This window comes from Littorina saxatilis, linkage group LG14, assembly GCF_037325665.1.
Source record: "Littorina saxatilis isolate snail1 linkage group LG14, US_GU_Lsax_2.0, whole genome shotgun sequence".
In the NCBI taxonomy this organism is placed as follows: domain Eukaryota; kingdom Metazoa; phylum Mollusca; class Gastropoda; order Littorinimorpha; family Littorinidae; genus Littorina; species Littorina saxatilis.
In genome coordinates, this window is record NC_090258.1 from 39,678,724 (window position 1) to 39,694,956 (window position 16,233).

Consider the following 16,233-nt stretch of genomic DNA (forward strand, 5'->3'; position numbering starts at 1 on the left):
GAGAGACGTTAGAAATATCCATCAGACAAAAATAAGTACAACCCGATATACATTTGAAATAAAGATGAGTGAGTATACATTAAAATGCACACGCAGTCACGAACACACACACACACATAGTGTATATAGTGCTGTACTTATTTCTGTCTGATGGATTTCTTTTTACATTTAGTCAAGTTTTGACTAAATGTTTTAACATAGACGGGGAATCGAGACGAGGGTGTGGTGTGTGTGTGCGTGTGTGTGTGTGTGTGTGTGTGTGTGTGTGTGTGTGTGTGTGTGTGTATAACGCGATTCTGAGAAACTACTGGACCGATCTTCATGAAACTTAACATGACAGTTCCTGAGTATTATATCTTCAGACGTTTCAGTTTTTTGACAAATATCTTTGATGACGTCATATCCGGCTTTTTGTGAAAGTTGAGGCGGCACTGTCACGCTCTCATTTTTCAACCAATTTGGTTTAAACTTTGGTAAAGTAATCTTCGACGAAGCCCGGACTCTGGGATTGCATTTCAGCTTGGAGGCTTAACAGTTAATTAATGAGTTTGCTCATTAAAGTTGTCATTAAAATCGATTTTTCGCAAACAGAATTAAAATTGATTGCATCGTTTTCTTCATCAAATTTTGAATCTGAAAATATTATACCTATTTCATGTTTACCCTTAAAATGTGATCACAATTAACGAAAATATGTTAATTAGTACTACGATTATAATTTAAGAAATCGATCCAAAAATGATTTCATCTTATTCTTTATCATTTCCTGACTCTAAAAACATATAATATATATATATAATATGGTGTATTCAAAACAAACTCAGAAAGTTAAAAAGAAGACAGAAAAGAGCGCTTCTGCTTACCGCAGTACGCTATTTCGCTTTTATTGCATGGCATGTAAGTTTCACTTCGTGTTACACGGGAAAATTGAACAACTTCCTTGGATTGACGAAGCTGTTTTGTCTTGGTGAAGAAAATTTAGTGCGTTCAGTTTTATTCTGTGGGTTCGACAGATTGACTAAATGTTGTAATTTCGCCTTACACGACTTGTTTCTTTTTTCGTCAGAGACAGACAGACACAAGAAGACCGACTGACCGACAGACCCCCGCACGCACATACTTAGGCCTATACACAAACACACACACACACACACACACACAAACACACGTACACACACACGTACATACACATACCCACACACAGACACACACATACACACACACACACACACACACACCCCTACAAACACAGACACACATTTCAATATTTTATTAGTCTCTTCACCCTGTGTGCCCAGACCAAACACTTTCAGGACTTAATTATTAAAACCTGTATAATATAACAGACACAAGTTCCTGAAACGTTGTTTATGTTCTCTTTGAAAATCTCAATTATCTCGCGCGCGCGCGCGTGTGTGTGTGTGTGTGTGTGTGTGTGTGTGTGTGTGTGTGTGTGTGTGTGTGTGTGTGTGTGTGTGTGTGTGTGTGCTGATACGTGTGTTCGTGTGATGACGCGTGTACGACTTTGGCTGCAAAATTACACATTATGCAAGCAGTCATAACAGTTCTGCTGTTTTTACCCCGAACTTTATAATTCAAACACATTCTTCTTTTTTATTAAAAAAAAAAAATTTCAAACACCTATCCGCAGTTCGTGCTTGCTTTCAGCCAATGAGAGACTGGACTGCATGACGTGGTCACGTGACGACCTCATCCAAAAAGATGGCTGTACTCTTTCAGGGATTTGCAGATTTGTGGACATTGCGTCTTATCCCTAGAAAATGAAATAAGCAATACATTAAAGAATAAGACAATGATTTAAAGACTTTACCCCGTGAAAACTCCACTTAAGGACCCCCCCCCCTCCCACACACACCTCATTTTGTATGTGAACATGACACGGCCGTGTTCTGCTGTTCATTCGAGGCAAACATACCCATACGTTTTACGTTGAAATGTTTACTTTGCTTCTCTAGCAGACAGACAGACACACACACACACAGACAGACAGACACACACACACACACAGACACATACACACACACACACACACACACACAAACAGACACATACAAACACACACAGACACATACACACACAAACAGACATACACACACACACAAACAGACACACAGACACAGACACACACACACAATCACACACAGACACACGCACACACACACACACAGTCACAGACACACACACACACACACACACACACACACACGCGCGCGCACGCGCTGGGCACTCTCGCGCCCTTATTGTTCTATCACATTGATTGAAGTTGTTATCAAGCAATCTTCGACGAAGCCCGGAGTATGGCAATAAAACGCCTAAACATAGAAGAAGAATAAAATGTTCATTGTACGTCGACTATATGACCTTGGTAACGGACGAACATACAGATAATCACGAGTCAATCAAAAGTACAAGAAGAAGTTAGCTCTGGCATGCCTTGACTCTTCAATATCAAAATGGCAAGAGAGGATTCAAAATTTAAAAACTCACGTTGTACAGATCCCACAAACTACGTCATAACTGTTCTGTTGACGTCTGTTTCTGTTGTTGTTGCTACTGCTGGCTCTACGGCCAACGTCCGACCGAAGCGAGTGCACGGTGTACTGCGCTATCGGGGAGGCCTGCATGCTGTGGTGTTGAAGGTTCAAAACCAGCAGCAGTACTACTGTAACCACGACTGTCAGCCTTCTCTCCATCTGTGGAGACAAAATACATGAACAAATAAATCACTAACTAACTAAATTCTTCAAAGGCACAGTAAGCCTGACAGTATATGTGATGGTTTACGGGAGGCGTACTGTGCCTTTAAGCAATTGGCTATCTAACTACCCCACTCACTCACTCACAGAAAGAAAAGACAGAAAGAAGTAAAGAAAGAAATAGACAAAGAAAGAGAGAAAGAAAGAAAGAAAGAAAGAAAGAAAGATCGCAACAACAAAAAGATACAAAGAAACAAAGAAAGAGGTAAAGACATAAATCAAACTTGCTACCCTCACAAATTCAGCACACTACCTTGTTTTGTGTGAAACCTCTTCTACTGCATTCAAGCACACTCCCTGACTCATGAATACATCCGTGTCCTTCCTATTCACGGATAAAAGGTAAAGCGGTACGAACTACGCTTGCAACATCAAAAGAAACCATTAAAGAGTACAAGTGTGACTCAGAGTTGAGCAATATCTGGCTTGAAAGACCCTTCCTTCAAACACAGCCCTTAGCAGTTGTTACTTTCAACTATTGTGCTCCCAAGGACACAGTTACAAACCGACGCTGTCTAACTCACTCACTCACTCACTCACTCACTCACGCACTCACTTGCTCTTCCACTCACATTTCTTACTTTCAACTATTGTGCTCCCAAGGACACAGTTACAAACCGACGCTGGCTAACTCACGCACTCACTCACGCACTCACTTGGTCTTTCACTCACATTTGTTACTTTCAAATATTGTGCTCCCAAGGACACAGTTACAAACCGACGCTGGCTAACTCACGCACTCACTCACGCACTCACTTGGTCTTTCACTCACATTTGTTACTTTCAAATATTGTGCTCCCAAGGACACACAAACCGACACATGTGTCACGTAGAGAAACAGGGAGACAGACAGACAGACACTACAATCTTCAGAAACTCCTGAACAAACTTGTCCTTTTGAGGAATGTCTGCCATTAGAAAACCCGCATTGCACTGTATCCGAAAGGTATGATTGAAAGACATTTATGGACGGAGATTTGCAAGATATAGAAATATTTTTCAGCGTAAAAGCCTGTCCTTTATTGAGCCCGAAGTCGACTTCGCGAAGACTACGCGAAGTCTTTTTACTGGCGAAAACTCAGTTCTAAAGCTTCGTGCAGTCAGCTTCGCGAAGTATACTTCGCGTAGTCGCTTCGCCCAGTTAAGGACACACTCTAGATGGAGGAATGCACTAAATCAAAAACCTTCTTAAAGTCCAGAAAAACAGCATCTACAACTGCGGAACAATTGTTAGCTATTTGCCATGTGTCACAAAGTTTCGTGAGAGCAGTCTGACAAGAAAGTTGTGGACGGAAAACCGGACTGGACGAGATGTAAGAGATAATAACGTTCCAAATAAGTGTGTAGGTTATTGTGAACATGTTTTCCGAGTGGTTTGAACAGAATAGGCACCGGCACGGTTGGCCTAGTGGTAAGGCGTCCGCCCCGTGATCGGGAGGTCGTGGGTTCGAACCCCGGCCGGGTCATACCTAAGACTTTAAAATTGGCAATCTAGTGGCTGCTCCGCCTGGCGTCTGGCATTATGGGGTTAGTGCTAGGACTGGTTGGTCCGGTGTCAGAATAAGGTGACTGGATGAGACATGAAGCCTGTGCTGCGACTTCTGTCTTGTGTGTGGCGCACGTTATATGTCAAAGCAGCACCGCCCTGATATGGCCCTTCGTGGTCGGCTGGGCGTTAAACAAACAAACAAACAAACAAACAAACAAACAAACAGAATAGGCAACAGTAAAATATGTTTAAAACAATTTGTATGTGTTTATTACACGGCCGTGTTCTGCTGTGTGTGTGTGTTCTGCTGTTCATTCGAGGCAAACATAACAGTTAAGACTTTCGTTTTAGGTAGCGAAATACCTTTGGCATGTTTAAGTAAATGTGGAAATATGCTTAAATTAGAAATCGTTTTCCCAACTTCATGTATAGCAATGCGGCGAATTGTGAACATGTCCCAATCTGTAGGTTTACCTCCAAAAAGTATTTTAGTAACGGCGAACGGAAGACTCATATTCATCACTTTTAACTCTGTCTTGGGATCAGAACTATAATAAATGTCACGGGAATGTACCAAAGCAAGACCAAGTAAAACTGAGATTGAAAGACAGAAATAGAGGTCATTTAGACAGACAGAGACAGACAGACACAAGAAGACAGACTGATCGACAGACAGACACTCCCCCAACCACTGTCATCAGGATCAAAGGGTCCTAGGACACTCCGTCCATGCGCGGAACTGATTTTAACTCTTGAACTGTTGACTGACGAACAATCCAAAGTTCGGCGAGAGATTTATTTCTCGGAGTCAACTTGGTACAGACTTTATTCGGCGTCCGAACAGCCCCGTGTGTACACATGCGCACGACAAAGATCCTAAGCTCACGGCGAAAGTCTCAAGGCTTTCAAAAAACGAAGACACACATTCATCATCTCCCGTCTCTCGTGATCATGATCGTACGAGTATCTCGATACGTTGACGAGAGAAGCCCAGTACTGGTGTGTCGAAGAAGACAGCCGCAGTGGGCTTGTTTGACTATCACATATCCTGAGCGTAGCACAAATACCTGTTGCAGTTTTGTTCAACTGGTCTGAGAGGACGTTAAACTCGATTATAGTTAGTCAGAAACAAACAGACAAACAGGTTGACAAATTGTCTGATGAATGCAGTGAGGTTAAGAAAGAAAGAGACAGGCATACAAGCAGGTGGACATACGCTCTGTCAGACGAAGAGATAAAGAGAGAGCTGTTCATATCAATAAAGGAAATAGACAAACAGATATGCAAGTTGACCGGCGAACACAAAAATACAAAGTAAAACAGCCATGCAGAGAGCTCGAGGCTAGTCAAGAAAGAAAGAGACAGGCAGGCAGGTTGACACATAAAGAGAGAGCTGTTCATACATGCATCAACAAAGGAAATAGACAAAAAAACAGTTGGGCAAATGGAGCGAAAACAAGTCGCGTAAGGCGAAAATACAACATTTAGTCAAGCTGTCGAACTCACAGAATGAAACTGAACGCAATGCAATTTTTCAGCAAGACCGTATACTCGTAGCATCGTCAGTCCACCGCTCATGGCATTGACAAGAAGAGCGGGGTAGTAGTTGCGCTGAGAAGGATAGCACGCTTTTCTGTACCTCTCTTCGTTTTAACTTTCTGAGCGTGTTTTTAATCCAAACATATCATATCTATATGTTTTTGGAATCAGGAACCTACAAGGAATAAGATGAAAGTGTTTTTAAGATGATTTGGACAATTTAATGTTGATCATAATTTTTATATTTTTAATTTTCAGAGCTTGTTTTTAATCCAAATATAACATATTTATATGTTTTTGGAATCAGAAAATAATGAAGAATAAGATGAACGTAAATTTGGATCGTTTTTAAACAATTTTTTTTTACAATTTTCAGATTTTTAATGACCAAAGTCATTAATTAATTTTTAAGCCACCAAGCTGAAATGCAATACCGAAGTCCGGCCTTCGTCGAAGATTGCTTGGCCAAAATTTCAATCAATTTGATTGAAACATGAGGGTGTGACAGTGCCGCCTCAACTTTTACAAAAAGCCGGATATGACGTCATCAAAGGTATTTATCGAAAAAAAGAAAAAAATGTTCGGGGATATCATTCCCAGGAACTCTCATGTAAAATTTCATAAAGATCGGTCCAGTAGTTTGGTCTGAATCGCTCTGCACACACACACGCACAGACACACACACATACACCAGGACCCTCGTCTCGATTCCCCCTCTATGTTAAAACATTTAGTCAAAACTTGACTAAATGTAAAAACGAGAAAAAATAAGTAAACTAGACATGCAGTGAGGCTAATAGAGAAAGAATGAGACAGGCAGGCAGGGTGGCACTCGCTCTGCGCCAGATGAATAAATAAAGAGACAGCTGTACGTTGATATCAATAAAGGAATCAGACAAACAGATAGGCAAATGGACTGGCGAACAAAAAATACAAAGGAAAATAGACATGCAGTGAGGCTATAAATAGAGAAAGAAAGAGACAGGCAGGCAGATCGCCACACGCTCTGCTAGATAAAGAAACAACGAGTCAGCTGTTGTCACCACTGTGTTGACATGACATATGGTAATTTACATGGCGTACGATCGTGCACGGAATGCACACCAGTTTCAAAGAGATCCATTATTATTCAGAAAAGGAGCAAATAAGGGCTCCGGTGCAAACTTATTCCTTTCTGGGAGTTTTGAAGTTTTCTTAGTTCTACAGGTTCGTTGCAGTCATGGACAAAAACCGTCCACCAAAATCGGAAAGCGGGATATCATGAAATAGCTATTAAAAAATACCAGCTAAATACACAGGTGGGAAAGCATCGATATATATTTAATGTTATCTAAGTTACTTACCTCAGCTGCCAATAACTTGTTGAATAATTGTGCATGATATTTGTATAAGATTGAATAATTGTAAAGCAATACCATACATGCTGTTTGACAGTATAATATTGAAACATATACAGCACAAGCGGAGATGTAACCTCCCCCTCCCACGTTCTTTGCCGTTTCTGCGGCCCACTTTTGTGCGTATTTCACTTCCTGTTCCTTGACGCTGCTCTTTAAAAAAAACATGCTGAAATATCTTTGACTCATCTGCGCTTCTTCTTTGTCATGGGTTGAAACTCCCATACGTGTATGAACGTGTTTACCCCGACATTCAGGCGCGGCTTTCGGGGGAAGCATGCTGGGTTCAACAACTCTGGCATAGATTACAGGATAGATAGAGATAAATGTTGCTGTTTTACGCCCTCACGGTGAAACCATTTGGAGCATGTTCCCGGGTATTACCCCGACTTTAGATGAAATACCTAGTTGTATTCGTTTTTAGGTGTATTCAGCCACCTGCACTTATGGCAGCATGACCGAGGTCTTTTATGTGCCACTGTGGTGACACGAGGGTGGGTCATGGATACCGTCTCTGAGTCTGCACATAAAGTTGACCCGTGTCCGTCCCGGCCTGGATTCGAACCCGTGACTCTAGGTTTTGAAGTCCAGTGCTCTACCACCTGAGCTACCATCCCTCAATTTATTAAACATGTTCACCTAGAGCTTTGAAACTGTGCACACTTGATGACCTCCAGATATGACTTAGGTATGGTCGATCTTCGGCACATTTAAAAGGTCATGGCGCAGGGTTCTGGTTGGAAAATGAAAAATGACATTTTCTTGAACGTTCGTCAGTAAGCTAGTGTGTCCGAGATGGCAACCTCCCTCACAATACGAGAGCTCGAAAAGATTAAATAAATAAAGACGTGCCTCGTGCTTTAATTTTCAAATACAACAAGAACACATACATTCAGAGCTAGAGGATTATGTTCTATCGTAAACTCATAATTTGCAGACGACTGACGTATTGGACTTATTCTAGAGTGTCAGAATGGGAAAAAGAACCATGTTTTCTATTAATAAAAGCCGTCATAGCTGAACAAATTCAGTTAACGAATCTCAAATATTGGTTCGGATTTGAATATACATACCATCCGTCATAAACAAAATCATAAAAAACAATATGGGCAGAAACGTTTAAGTGCAGATCTTTTCCTTTTCGGAGTTATGGCCAGCACAGACCATACAAACCATGATAGGGAGCTAAAGCAATCCAAACGCAATGCAAACGCAATGTTTTCGTGACACAAACAATTACGAACTAGCTACCGACTGTATATTGTGTTATTGTATTTGTCAGACTTGATTGTACCAAGTCCCTACACATGTTGTAATGCGCTTAGAGCCAAATATTTTTGTTTTTTGTAAGGGATAGGCGCAATATAAATACACTTTATTATTATTATTATTATTACCGATTTCTGTTCTTGTGTTTTTGTGTTACATATACATATTAAATGAATTGATGAACACATTCATCACTTGCTATTGTGCAGTGAGAACACATTCATCACTCGCTATTGTGCAGTGAGAACACATTCATCACTTGCTATTGTGCACTGAGAACACATTCATCACTTGCTATTGTGCAGTGAGAACACATTCATCACTTGCTATTGTGCAGTGAGAACACATTCATCACTTGCTATTGTGCACTGAGAACACATTCATCACTTGCTATTGTGCAGTGAGAACACATTCATCACTTGCTATTGTGCAGTGAGAACACATTCATCACTTGCTATTGTGCAGTGAGAACACATTCATCACTTGCTATTGTGCAGTGAGAACACATTCATCACTTGCTATTGTGCAGTGAGAACACATTCGTCACTTGCTATTGTGCAGTGAGAACACATTCATCACTTGCTATTGTGCACTGAGAACACATTCATCACTTGCTATTGTGCAGTGAGAACACATTCATCACTTGCTATTGTGCAGTGAGAACACATTCATCACTTGCTATTGTGCAGTGAGAACACATTCATCACTTGCTATTGTGCAGTGAGAACACATTCATCACTTGCTATTGTGCAGTGAGAACACATTCATCACTTGCTATTGTGCAGTGAGTTCCACAGGACCGCACCAAAATAAAGAAGGCTTAATTTGACAAGGACGGGCGCAATGGCTTGGTGATAAGACGCCGGCCTCCAAAGCGGAAGGTCGTGGGTTCGAATCCCGGCCGCTCTTGGTGGGTTAAGGTGGAGATTGTTCAAATCTCCCAGGTCAACTTATGTGCAGACCTGCTAGTGCCTTTCCCCCTGCGTGTGTACACGCGAACACAAGACCAAGCACGCACGGAAAATATCATGTAATTCATATCAATGTTCGGTTGGTTAAAGAAAAACTAAAATACCCAGCATGCTTCCCCCGAAAGTGGCGTATGGCTGCCTAAATGGCGGGGTAAAAGCGGTCATACACATAAAAATCCACTCGTGCAAACTCGTGGGAGTTTCAGCCCGCGAACGCAGAAGAAGAAGAAGAAAGAAGAAGAAGAGAAGAAGAAGAAGAAGAAGAAGAAGAAGAAGAAGAAGAAGAAGAAGAAGAAGAAGAAGAAGAAGAAGAAGAAGAAGAAGAAGAAGAAGAAGAAGAAGAAGAAGAAGAAGAAGAAGAAGAAGAAGAAAGAAGAAAGAAGAAAGAAGAAGAAGAAGAAAAAAGAGAAGAAGAAGAAGAAGAAGAAGAAGAAGAAGAAGAAGAAGAAGAAGAAGAAGAAGAAGAAGAAGAAGAAGAAGAAGAAGAAGAAGAAGAAGAAGAAGAAGAAGAAGAAGAAGAAGAAGAAGAAGAAGAAAAGGTCAATGCGTGGAGTCCGTGTTGATTTTCAGTCTAGTGTAGTTCAAAATAAAATTATCACGTAATGTCTCTAGGCATTTCCTGACATCATTTTGTGCATCATAACACCTGTATTATACTTTCATCTTTTTTGAAATGGTATTATATGCAATGTTTTATAATCAGATTCTAACGGAGAGTGATTGTTAACATAGTTAGCTTAACTGCTCTTCTGTGGAGACTAGCTAAAGGTTTTAATACATTAGCACTTGCACAATCCCACCCAGTGGATGCATATAGTCAGTACTTGTCAAAATGTGATTGTAACAAACGATCTTACGCGAGTGAAGATTCAAGAAGTTTTCAATTTTCGATAACTGATTTTGTTTTGAAACAGTCTTACAGATAGATTCAATGTCGTCAGTCCATGAACAATTATTATCAAGGATTTTATGGTTTGCCACTTCTTCAAATACTTGATTTGTAATACAACGGGGCGGAATGGTTGATGATAGATTTTGTCGTTTCTGTCGTGTGTTTATAATCATAAATTTAGTGTTGGTGTGATTAAGAAACATATGGTTCAACTGAGCAATTCAGTAGTGCATGTATGCTTTCTTGGATAGTTTTTGAAAGGACTGGTGACTAGAATGCATAGTTGTGTCATCTGCAAACATCTCGCAGTTTTTGCGCAAGCAAAGTGGGAGATCGTTGATATAAATAAAAATTAAAATAACGGGCCTAAAACAGACCCCTGTAGGACCCCATATTTCAGAGTAATTTCATTTGAATATAATGCGTTAGCAAATGTAATTTGTTTTCTATTCAAAAGAAGCGATTGAAGAAAATTAATGTTGGTACAATGTATGCCATATATTGACAGTTTCCTGACGAGAAGAGAATTCTCAATAACATCAAAGGCTCTTGCAATATCCACAAACCGTGCTGCAGAAAATTGTATTGGAATTAATGCTAGTAAGCCATTGATCAGTAAGATGTATAAGAGCTGTATTACATGAGTGCTTTTTCTTAAAACCAGATGTTTGGGATTAATTAAAAAATTTCATCAAAATGTGATAGGATATGTTTGTATATATAAATTATATGCTTTTCAAAGGGTTTGGAAAATCGTAAAAGTATTGAAATAGGCCTGTATTTAGAAGGATCAGAAGAATCCCCTGATTTTAAGAGAAGAATTTACCTTCACTTGCTTAAAAGCAGTTTGAAAACAAGAGGTGGCAATGCACACATTATAAATGCATGTCAAGGTGTCAATGATTACAGGAGTAGATATGTTCAATATTTTGCTGTCCATTCTATCCTCACTACGGGTTCCTGTTTGTTTTGATGAATTAGTGAGAAAGAAAAAAGAGAGAACAGGAAAGAGATAGAGGGAGCAAGAGAGCACGCGCGCGAGAGAGAGATAGATAGAGAGAGAGAGAGAGAGAGAGAGAGAGAGAGAGAGAGAGAGAGAGAGAGAGAGAGAGAGAGAGAGATGAGAGAGAGAAAGAGAGAACCACACATTCAAAACACATAGCAACTGCCAAAGGGTCGTGTTGATGCTATTAAGCCTCTATAATGACTTGTCATGGACTTCTCAGGTTTTGTCACCAATACTTTGTTAGTAACAAGTCACGCTCGTCTTAGGTCTAACGGAAATTGAACAGGAACCGTGTTTGAACGACAGCGACATTGCATCACTATAAAAGCGAGTAGATGCATATTGATTCTACATAGCCAGGCAACGAAGACAAAATAAGACAAAACAGCACATTCAAACCTGACAGCGAAGACACAAATAACAAAGTGTCAGGTTTTCTCGGCAAAGCCTTCAGTGACTACCTTTTATAATTAGGCACCGTCTATACATCAATGTGATGTCTATTAGCCCCAGCGGGAATATAGCCTGTAGGTATATATATATATCAAAATATATATTGGCAATCAGCAAACAAATGTATGAGAAAATGTGAGGCATGATGAGATATTGAGACATGATATTGGTAATAAGAGTAACGACAGTTTTTATTGTTTTTACGTATGATGTTTCAGTTTTTGTTACATTTAGTCAAGTTTTGACTAAATGTTTTAACATAGAGGGGGAATCTAGACGAGGGTCGTGGTGTATGTGTGTGTGTGTGTGTGTGTGTGTGTGTGTGTGTGTGTGTGTGTGTGTGTGTGTGTCTGTGTGTCTGTCTGTCTGTCTGTCTGTCTGTGCGTGTGTGTGTGTAGAGCGATTCAGAGTAAACTACTGGACCGATCTTTCTGAAATTTTACATGAGAGTTCCTGGGTATGATATCCCCAGATGTTTTTTTCATGTTTTCGATAAATGTCTTTGATGACGTCATATCCGGCTTTTTGTAAAAGTTGAGGCGGCACTGTCACACCCTTCAGCTTGGAGGCTTAAAAATTAATGAATGACTTTGGTCATTAAAAATCTGAAAATTGTAATTAAAATTATTTTTTTATAAAACGATTCAAAATTACGTTCATCTTATTCTTCATTATTTTCTGATTCCAAAAACATATACATATGTTATATTCGGATTAAAAACAAGCTCTGAAAATTTAAAATATGAAAATTATGATTAAAATAACATTTTCGAAATCGATTTAAAAACAATTTCATCTTATTCCTTGTCGGTTCCTGATTCAAAAAACATATAGATATGATATGTTTGGATTAAAAACACGCTCAGAAAGTTAAAACGAAGAGAGGTGCAGTAAAGCCTGCTATGCACCACAGCGCAACAACTACCGCGCTAAACAGGCTCGTCGATTTCACTGCGTTTTACACGAGCGGCGGACTACGGTCATTGTGAAAAAATGCAGTGCGTTCAGTTTTATTCTGTGACTTCCACAGCTTGACTAAATGTAGTAATTTCGCCTTACGCGACTTGTTGTTGTCTTTATTCGTAATTTTTCTTTTTATAAATATTACTTTTCTTGACGTCGAAAACCCCCACATATTTGTAACTTCTATCTTTCTTTCTTCTTTTTCTGTATTTCCTTTCTGACTAATATTTCTTTTCTTTCTTTCCTTTTTACTTTCTTTCTACTTTCGTTCTTTCTGTCTTTCTTTCTTTCTTTCCTTTTTATATTCTTTTTTCTTTCTTTCCTACTTTCTTTCTGTATTTCCTTCTTTCTTTTTTTCTTTCTTTCCCCCTTTCCTTGCTGTTCTTCTCTCCGTTCTGCTTTCACTGGTCCTTACCGTTTTCGTCTATTTTTTTTCTACCACTTTTTTCTTTTAATATTTTGCGTGGGAGGTTTAAAAAAGAGCAATAAAAAAATATCAAACAGAAAAAAACCGTCATAATCTACTAGGCAAACGGCGAAGCGAATGATAAACGACAGGTGTGTCCACTTCTCATGTCCTTTGTAGTTTGGAGTGATTTCCATCTTCATAGATAGCGGCCTTTTACCGTGTGATGTGTATGTACGGTGAGATCAAAGTCAGGTTTTTTTGCTGACGCTGTTGTGATTGAATAATTCAGTGCTGTCAGCGCAGCTTCACGGGAGATGATTTATGAGTGTGCTTACTTTACAGCGTGGAGGTGTGCTAGGATGTGTTTTCGAGTGCAAGACAGAAAGAAAAAAAGAAAGACAGAAAGAAAGACAGAAAGACAGCAAGCAAGAAAAAGAAGAAGTAAGAAAGAAAAGAAGAAGAAGAAGAAGAAGAAGAAGAAAAACAACAACAACAACAACAACAACAACAACAACAACAACAACAACAACAACAACAACAACACCACCCGTTAAATCCCTAAAACCCCTTAATACTAAACCGGGTAAAACAGCCCAATAGCTGAATAAACACGAGGAGTATAGTTTACTGTTACCTTGATACAAATTATAAAAACAAATCCAAAATCATCCTGAGTCGCTAAAACCACACGCTTTGCAGCGAACAGACACACAGAGAGATAGAAAGAGAAAGGCTGGTATACGATATTTGTATTGTTTACCACAATACGACATTTTACACAGATCGAGACAGTCAGTTTTCTCCGCGACCGCGCTAGAGCTCGATTTTAACAATGTCTATCAAGATACGTGTGTTAAATAAATGTCATATTGTGGTCAAAAATAAAAATAGCATTTAATATGTATCTATCCATTTTCGATCGAATTCTTGTTATTTGTGACCCTCAACCACGGAATGAGTCGCATGTCACCTCGCGCGGTTCTGCGCTAGGCTTGACATAAGTCCGGGGGAACTGTTGTAACAGTGTGAGGGTCACCTTAGTCACAGGCTTATAACTCGACAAGTTTTCGCTCTTTTCTAAAACGGGTTTCACCACTGGATAGAGCATAAAACACTCCTTAGAAAAATGTAAAAATATGAAAATCATGCAAAGGTGACATGCGACTCATTTCGTGGTGGAGGGTCACATTTGTACAATATTAAACGTACCAAAACGAGCACTCTTTTGTAGTCTAGGCCAGCCTCCAAAGTATGAGTTTCCAGTATTCACTCGATTTAATGTTCTACCTTTACCCCATTGACAATGTTCATACGGAAATAGAAAGACAGAGATAGGAAGACCGAAAGAATGAAGACGAGTAAAAACAGCACCAACGACGGTGACGCTTCAAACAGATGGAGTAAAGGTAGTCTAGTTTTAAGACTCAAAGACTCAAAATTTTACTGTCCTTATAAAAACAAGGAAAATCGTCATGCAGTGTCAGGCGACCACAGACATAAAATACATCACATTTACTCAGAATTAAGGATCGCAGATAGCGACTGAGCTGCGCCCACACTTTTACTTTGTTGGGGATATTCAGTGTTGCGGTAAAACGCGCGTATAAACAAACAGACAAACACACAAAGAATGAAAGAAAGAAAGGAAGAGGGTAAAAAAGGCACACACACACACACACACACACACACACACACACACACACACACACACACACACACACACACACACACACACACACACACACACACACACACACACAAAACAGAGAAAGAAAAAGAAGAACAATAAAAAACACAACACTAACAAAAGCAACAAATAACCACAAACCACGCCGATGCCAACAGTAGGAATAAATAATAACAGCAGCAACAACTTACCTTGTAAACACAAGTTCGCCTTTTTTTGCAACAGTGTGAAAAGACCCGCTACGATTATTGCGTCTTAGCATACAGACTACAGGACAACAACTACAATTTCTAAAGCCTACATTTATACTAACAACAGCGGAAATAAGCACTTACCTTTGGAAAGTACGGCCTACTTCTGATACGCCCTGTTTGAAGACCGGAATACGCACGAAAGGATTCACTCCTGCGTATGTCACAGTCTCCGAACAACAGCAGGCGACAAAATCCGGCTGTCCTGGTTCGCCTGGCTTATAGCTTCCCTAGAAAGTAAGTGCACAACTTAATAATGAAAACAGGTGGGCAGCCGAGAGCCAAATAAAACAGGAGCCAGAGGGTAAAACGAATTTACACACACATAAACACGCACACGCACTCGCACACGCACGCACGCACGCACACACACACACACACACACACACACACACACACACACACATACTAGCACACACACACACACACACACACACACACACACACACACACACACACACACACACACACAACACAACACAACACAACACAAAGTGCTCTGCCGTTTAGTATGACGAGCACGTTTTCGGCCTTTCGTGATGAGATGAATATCGCTGTCTGGCGTGGATTGAAATCTCGTTCATTACGTCTTCCTCCTATCCCGGACAGTTGGCCTGGCATTAACTGCAGCTTGTGTGCTGAAAAATGGGAATGATTGTTTTTAATTATTGTAATTGTTTTTTTTAAGTAAAAGGGACAGCATTCTGACACAACTGACTTTCTGTGCGATTTAGTGTGTGTGTGTGTCTATGTGAGTGTGTGTGTTGGGGGGGATGTTGTGTGTGTGTGTGTGTGTGTGTGTGTGTGTGTGTGTGAGTTTGTCTATGTGTGTGTGTGTGTGTGTGTGTGTGTATGTGTGTGTGTGTGTGGGTGTGTGAGTGTGTAAATAAGCTTATGTGTGTGTGTGTGTGTGTGTGTGTGTGTGTGTGTGTGTGTGTGTGTGAGTGTGTATGTAAGCTTATATACATACATATGTTATATGAAGTTTTATTTCGCGCGCGTATCTCCAGACTCGGACTCAAGGCGCAGGGATCTATTTATGCCGTGTGAGATGGAATTTTGTACACAATACATCACGCATTCACATCGACTAGCAGATCGCAGCCATTTCGGCGCATATCCTACTTTTC

The 16,233-nt window shown here is 40.1% G+C and overlaps 1 long non-coding RNA gene across 3 annotated transcripts; it reads right to left on the minus strand.

The window, feature by feature from the left end:
- Window positions 1-1,255: 1,255 nt before the first annotated feature.
- Window positions 1,256-15,728, minus strand: LOC138947749 (uncharacterized). 3 transcript variants are annotated; one of them, XR_011449782.1, is made up of 4 exons: window positions 15,691-15,728; window positions 15,188-15,333; window positions 2,509-2,714; window positions 1,256-1,774 (listed from the first exon to the last, which is right to left on the minus strand). It is a non-coding gene; the product is annotated as an uncharacterized lncRNA (long non-coding RNA). The 3 variants fall into 3 exon arrangements; XR_011449781.1 differs by lacking the exon at window positions 15,691-15,728 and adding an exon at window positions 15,626-15,640; XR_011449780.1 differs by lacking the exon at window positions 15,691-15,728 and having other exon boundaries at window positions 15,188-15,352.
- Between the last annotated feature and the right edge of the window lie 505 nt (window positions 15,729-16,233).